Source organism: Ailuropoda melanoleuca, chromosome 6 (genome assembly GCF_002007445.2).
Source record: "Ailuropoda melanoleuca isolate Jingjing chromosome 6, ASM200744v2, whole genome shotgun sequence".
NCBI classification, from domain to species: Eukaryota; Metazoa; Chordata; class Mammalia; order Carnivora; family Ursidae; genus Ailuropoda; species Ailuropoda melanoleuca.
In genome coordinates, this window is record NC_048223.1 from 27,004,598 (window position 1) to 27,012,147 (window position 7,550).

Sequence of the window (7,550 nt, forward strand, 5' to 3'; positions counted from 1 at the left end):
TGGATAAAGAAAATGTGGTATACACACACATACACAAGAATACCATCATAAAAAAAGAAGGAACTTTTGCCATTTGCGATATGAAACTTGAGAGCATTATGCTAAATGAAATAAGTCAAAGAAAGAAAGACAAATACTGTATGATCTTACCTATATGTGGGCTCTAAAAACAAAACAAAAACCCTGAATTCGGGGCTAGAGGGAGCAACAGGGTTGAAGGTGACTAATAGGTACAAACTTCCAGTTATAAAATAAGAAGTCCTGGGAATGTAATGCACCGAATGGAGACTACAGTTTACAATACTGCACTGAGTATTTAAAAGGTGCTAGGAGAGTAAAAAAAGTCCCCTCACAAGAAAAAAACTGTAACTACATGGTGATGAATGTTGACTTATTGTGGTGATTTCACAACATTAAAAAAAAAAAAAAAAACTCACTTACTCTGAGACAAAAGATAGGAAAATTATCTCAAATGATTTGAAAAAAATGACACGTGTGTACCCACCTGAGCGCTTATTATGTGGCAGCATTATGGGAATTAAACGGATAATCTCAATCAATCCTCATAAGAGCTCCATGAAGCTCCACCGTTATCATGATTCTCTTTCTACAGATGAGGAAATGGAAGTCTGAAGAAGTGTTTTCCCAAAGCTAGTACTTGAAGAAGCTGAATTATGAAGCCACGTGATCTGATTTCACAGCCCACAATCTTAAAAAAGCATTGTTAAACAAGATACATAAACCCTGAAAAGGAAATGTATTTCCTAGCTTTTTGTGTCAAAGTAAAAAAAAGGTTAGTAGAAAGAGATACACGTATATCCCAGAAGGCTTTTTTTTTTTAAATCCTGTCACATCAGGGTATAAAAGATGAGGTTTTATGGTTTTTGTTTTTGTTTTTTTTAAGATTTATTTGAGAGAGAGAGAGCACGCACATGTGCAGGCATAAATGGGGGAGGGGTAGAGTGAGATGGAAAGGAAGAGGGAATCTCCACCAGACTTCCCACTGAGAGCAGAGCTCATGACCCAGAGATCATCATTTGCACGGAAACCAAGAGTAAGGGGGCTTAACTCACTGAGCCATCCAGGTGCCCCAGGTTTTTTGGTTTTCAATGTTTTTAAAGGGGGGGGGCTGCATAAATCAGGGTTAAGAAGATAAACCTGGTTTCAACCCCGTTTCTGCCTTAGCCGGGTGATTAACAGTTTGTTACCTAATCTCTAACCCGGTTTCCTTCTCTGCAAATAAAAATAATTATACTGATCTCACCTTTTCTCTAAAGAGGGTCCTATTTTTAAAAAACTCTGAAAGAGGCTTACTTTTTTTTAACGNCCGGTTTCCTTCTCTGCAAATAAAAATAATTATACTGATCTCACCTTTTCTCTAAAGAGGGTCCTATTTTTAAAAAACTCTGAAAGAGGCTTCCTTTTTTTAACATCTTTAGTAAAATATAACTACTGAGACCTAAGNTTTTTTTAACGTCTTTAGTAAAATATAACTACTGAGACCTAAGTAATTAACAGATCTAAAACTACAAATGAACACTCACTACGGTTCAGAAAAGTTAGCACCAATTATAATTACACTTGCTAAGTACTGCTATTATGTTACTTGAGAATATATCTAAAGAACATTGCTACCTGATCACCTGTCTTAATAATGGTAGACTTTTGGGGGCACCTTGGTCCTAAGATCAAGCCCCCAAAAGCCCACGGAGGCTTTGCGCTCAGCGAGTAATCTGCCTGAGGATTCTCTCTCCTTTGTCCCTACCTCCCCCGCCTCTCTTTCTCTCAAATGAATAAATAAATCTTGAAAAAAAATAATAATGATAGACTTTTCAGGAAGTTAGTATGTCAATTATACAATCTGTTATGATAACTGAGGTTGGATTATGAATCCAGCTCTTTGCTAAACAGTATAAAGGATACAAGTAGGTACAATACATGGTCTCTGAATTAAGGAGTTTATAATTTAGGGGCACCTGGGTGGCACAGCGGTTGAGCGTCTGCCTTCGGCTCAGGGCGTGATCCCGGCGTTATGGGATCGAGCCCCACATCAGGCTCCTCCGCTCTGAGCCTGCTTCTTCCTCTCCCACTCCCCCTGCTTGTTCCCTCTCTCTCTGGCTGTCTCTATCTCTGTCAAATAAATAAATAAAATCTTTAAAAAAAAAAAAGGAGTTTATAATTTAATTAAGACAAAATTATCATGCATGAAAGTTACATAAAAAGACATTTATGTTTTTTGACCCATAAGGGTAACAGAAAAAGATGAGTGTAAACTGGAGGATGAAAATTTGGTGAGACCCTGAGCTAGACTTGAAGAGTAATTAAGATTTAGACTGGTAAAGAGAAGAGAAAGAGGCAAACCTGATGGAAGGTAAGCACGCATAGCAACGTGACAAAAACAACCATGAGGGGGGCGCCTGGGTGGCTCATTCCGTTAAGTGTGGGATCGAGCCCCATATCAGCCCCACATCGGGCTCCCTACTCAGTGGGGACCCTGCTTCTCCCTCTCCTCCCTGCTCTCGTGCTCTGTAGCTCTGTCTCAATCTCTCAAGTAAATAAATAAAAATCGTAAAAAAAAAAAAAAAAAACCACAACCATGATGTCCAACGGACAGTGAAGAGATAAACTTAACTATGAAGACTATAAAAAATAAATTTCACTTGAGAGGGCACATAGTTTATGAAAGAACTGGCTTGAAAGTCTAGTTGAGTTCAGACTTGCAATAATGAGCCACTAAAGTTCTTAATACAAATCTTTAAACAATATTTAAGTATGCAATTTTTTTGAATTAGATATATACAGTAAGAAAAAAGTCTTATATTTCATCGAATTTTACTTTTTAAAAACTACAGTGTTAATTGTGGTTTTATTTTTTAAAGACACTTCTGTTTTAGAGATAAATATTGAAATATTTACAGATGAAGTGATATAATTCTAGGATTTGCTCCACTTCAAAATAAAGAGAAGGGGGAAAGTGGGTGACCTTGAGTTCGTAATCACTGAAACATGATAAAAGGAGAAAGGCTTCTTATATTATTCTGGCCACCACTTTTTTATATGCTTAATATTTTTAATTATATTCAAATCTACCAGAGTATTCTAGAACAAAAGATCAATATTCACATAGTGATTAACTATATTCTAGTATTTCCACAGAAGTTTTTACAACCACCTAAAAATTATAAATGACTTAATGACATAGACTACAGGGTCTACTAATCAAAGCTTTACGAACTAAAAGTTAACTCAAGCACTCTGCTTGCTTCAGGAAGCCTTCATAGCTGTTACCAATATTAACTCAAAATAGTTTACTATATGTTTTTCACATTTTTTAAATTGTAAAAAAATCTGCTTAAGATGCTGCAAATCAAACACAAACTGAATACATTACTAAAAGGAGAAGTTACTGTCAATCTTAAGCCACTCTGCTTTGTGGTTTCAGGTATTAAAATGTAAACTTTCATGCAGTGACAATGTTAATGTTACATGCTGGCAAACATCCCAACAGAAGTTAATACCAGCAACACATGGCATTACCCATCCCCCTCCCAAAAGAAGGGTATCAGGAACTAATTTCATTTTTATTTCTTCCTGTTACCCACAAGCAGGTGGCAACATAACACCAGTTTCAACAAAGCAGGCAAAGTTACCCCTCTGCAGAAATAGAAGACCACTGAAACAAATTCCTGAATTCTTTCAAAGGAATAATTTGCTTTCACCCTGGTTTAAGAGCACTTCATATAAAAGTCAACTTCATCATTCTGAGTGTACATTTCTTGAACTTCACCACCACCAACAAAAAACATTTACTTAGGCCAGCACTGGTTACATATGTTATCTCATTTAATTCTTAATGAAACCTTATTTTTTAGATGAGAAAACAGACTTTGAAAGGTTAGGTCCCTTTTGCAATATGTGATGGAGAAAGGATCTGAATCTACATCAATCTGACATCAAAGTCCATGCTCATACCCACTGCACTATATTGCCTCCCATAAAATTAGTCTATGATCAATGATGTATATTATAGATATAAAGATGCTCATATAACCTGACAAATTTAAAGCAAGCATCAAACCTTAAAGTGGATTTATGGAGTGATTATCTTTTTAATAAATGTCTAATACAACAAGAGGATATAATCTGTATAAAGATTAAGTGATTTTTACTGCATTTCCCATATTAGTTTTACAATGAAAAAATCTTTAATAAGTCAATTTTATTATCAAATGAATTTTTGATACTGAATGAGACCCTCTAAGTTTCATGAGTTTTTTTATGTAAATGAGTTTCCTACTGAGATTGAAAGAAAAAGCAGTCATTTATCTACAAAGTTAAATAATAGTAAATTCAAATATTGCTATCAAATGTCAAACGCCAACCAATTCAATCCTGGAGCAAAATGTTTACCATTACAGAATCCAAGGTCCTCAGAAACACAAATCAGTCCTTAGCACTTCCAAATAGTGAATGAGAACCATCTGGCTAACTCAATTTTCAGAAGTTGTTTGATTTTACTAACAGGGCTAAGGGCCACCCATTTTTAAAAATCATTATCTTGCATTTATGCATTCCCCCCTCCCGGAATGGTCCACGTGGACCACTAATTTATAATCTGGCATTTTATCTTTCCTGGCTCTGGTCTGTTCATACTACATTATTGGAGTAACATAAAAAATTCAGAAAATTCTACAATAAGAGCCTGGCAAGTTATTTTGCAAAGCATCTTGGCACCCAAACATAAATGGTTAAAATGTTTTCCTGCTGTCAGTAACATGCTTTTTACAAAGAGAACTTGTTAATACAGCAGAACTGCTACTCAACTCCCCTAAACCTCGCCCAAAGAGAAAATGAAAAATTAGTAATAAAAATGCCAATATGAAAGGTTCCTTGGGTGTTTTGAAAAGAAGGAGATCCATCGAAAGTCCCTGTTAAATGTAACGCTTTTTAAATATTTCTCCTGGAAACCAAATCAGCTGGCTGAGCTGGGCTTTTTTGTGTAGGAAATGACCCTGCTCTGAACTCTAATGCTGAGCAAGTGAAATGCTAGTGAATTATCGATCAGCCGTGGGAATCGGATCTCTCTAGGTGACTTCCCTCTACTTCCCAGCAGGAACAGAGCGCCGAAATCCTTTAACTCCAGGAGTAAGCACTTCAGTCACCTCTCCAGCACTCTCCATTCGGCCCCCACCCCGTTTCACCTGCGATGCTGACGCAGGTGAACGCTTTTTTTAATAATCCCACCCTGACAGATGGACGATGTACAGTATATTAACCGCTGTGAAACAGCCATTCCGAATGTGCTTTCAATCGTATGAGACTCTGAAGTGTAAACTGCCTTAGACTAATTCCCCACCAAATCCATTCTTCTTTGAGAGGTCAGAGCATCCGAAATGGTTTCATTTGCATTTACGATACACACACACACCTTTCTCCGGGATTTTCTTCAGCCACATTTAGATAAAAGTGTTGACCCACAGAAACACACAAGCATTACTGCCAATACCCATCATCTTATGCCCGACTGCCCCGGAAGACTCTAAGAAAGAGGAAAAAAGATGAAGCGAGAGCTTCATGTCAGGTTCATGGTTTGTCCCCCTAAGTTTTCAAGTGCACATAATGCTCCCGCAGCCAGAGCCTCCGTAGAGGTAAAGAAAGAAAAGGGGCGGGGAGCGGGGGATTCTGCTGGCAGAAGCCCCGACTGGGCGCCCGTTCGGGACGCCGAATTTCCCTCTCTTCCCTTCCCCCCACCCCCCGGACTGCCCGGCGGAATTCCACCCCCGCCGCGGGCCGGGAACAATGCCGCGCCCGGGACCCCCCGCCCCCCACTGGTCCTCCACTCACCACCCAGGTNAGACGTGGAGGAGAAGGAAGCAGGAGGCCGGCGGCGAATAAGCCGCGGTGCTTCCTCCTCGCCCGCCCGCGGGCGCGGCAGCGACCGCCCGAGGCCCGGAGGTGCGCGCGGCAAGCGCAGTCGGAGAGCCCGGGGCGTCCAGACGTGGCGGGGACGCAAAGGCGCCTTGTCCTTCCTCACACTCCGCGAAGGCCGGCCGCCGGGGTTGTCGGAGTCGCCGCTGCCGCCGCCTCAAAGGCCGCCTTCGTCGGCCGCGCTGCACCCCCGACTTCCTCACATCCACACACCGAGAGGGACAATAAACAGAGCCACCGCCGCCGCGGTCGCCTCCCTCTTGTCCGGCATAACACCGCACACACACATTCGCACACCAGGGAGGGCGGGCGGAAGGGAGGGAGGGCGCGGTGGCCGCCCCGCTGTCAGTCAGCGATTCGGCGCCCAATCGGGGCCTTTTCGCCGCAACCCTTCGGCCAATCCCAAAATTCCAAGCCCCAGGAGGGGCGGGACCCGAGGGGGAAACGTCATTGCGGGTAGCAACCGAAGGGAAGACTTGGGGTTTTTTGTTTGTGTGTGTGTCTGTGGGTTTTCCATTTGAGGGGAGAGCAGGGGCTGCTGTCAAGGGTTATTTGAGGGCGGCAAAAGGAAAGGGTCGAATTGGCCTCGGGTCGATTGTAATCCTCCGAGCGTGCTGTTTACTCTAAGCCCTGCCGGCGAAGCCGAGGCATTTCTTTGCCTGGGGCCGCTGTGGAGGGAGGAGGAAGAGAAGGGGGGTGGCAGGAAGAAGCCGAGGGCAGTCCCAAAGGGAAAGTATTTTTAAAGAGCGGTTGTAAACCGCAGGCAAGATGTTGTAGATCACTGGTGCAAGGAGGGCCCCGTGACCCCGGCCTCCCCAAGGCCCCAAGTGGACGCTGCTGTCGAAAGAATCCTCTGCTCAGACCTTCCCCTCCTCCATCTCTTTCCCTCCCTCTCCTGTCCTCCCCTCACCCTCAGATGGGATACGATCAGTTTCAAGGAAACTGCATTTAAAGAGCTTGAATGATAAGGGATGCACAAAGAACGTTCCAGGGAAAGAATGCTGTTTCTACTCTTTGTTGACCTTTCTCTCTTCTCTGAACAATGCGGGTTTGCCACTGTCACTTTTCATTCTCTTCTGTCCAGCTACCTCTACAAGGGCATGTTTAATTTTTTAAACGGCTTTCAGTGGAATTTTCAAATGCCCACTAAGGGATAATTTCATTCACATTAAAGCTTTCTAAGAAAGAAAATTGCCCATATAGCCGCACCAAAGTCTTTGGCAGATGGAAGAAGGCTTTACCTCACCCTGCTTTTCAGTGTAATTCCATTCAACAAGTATTGATTGGATGCACACTCTGCCGCTCTGTGCCAGACTCTGCAACGGGTTCAAAATAAAAACAGGGCCCCCGATTTCAAGTCATTTATAATCTGGCTTGTGAGAAGGACTAAAAGGGAGTTAACCATCACTAAAATGAGTACTTGAAGGCATGAATTGCCACCAAATGGCTGTGACGAGAGAGCTTTTTAAAAAGATAAAAGCCTATTGCTACTTTGTGGAAAAGGTTTTTGTGAACTTCTCTTCCAACTGTGCATTTCCTCTCAAGGGAAAACAAAAACGTCTCAGGTCACATATTTTAACTGCCTGCTGAGTCCAGAGAGGTGGAAAACTCTGAAATATGGA

General features: G+C 41.9%; 1 long non-coding RNA gene across 1 annotated transcript; it reads right to left on the bottom strand.

The window, feature by feature from the left end:
* Positions 1–1,398: 1,398 nt before the first annotated feature.
* Positions 1,399–5,820, bottom strand: LOC117802642. The gene is made up of 2 exons (XR_004626021.1): positions 1,504–5,820; positions 1,399–1,459 (listed from the first exon to the last, which is right to left on the bottom strand). It is a non-coding gene; the product is annotated as an uncharacterized LOC117802642 (long non-coding RNA).
* Positions 5,821–7,550: the final 1,730 nt, after the last annotated feature.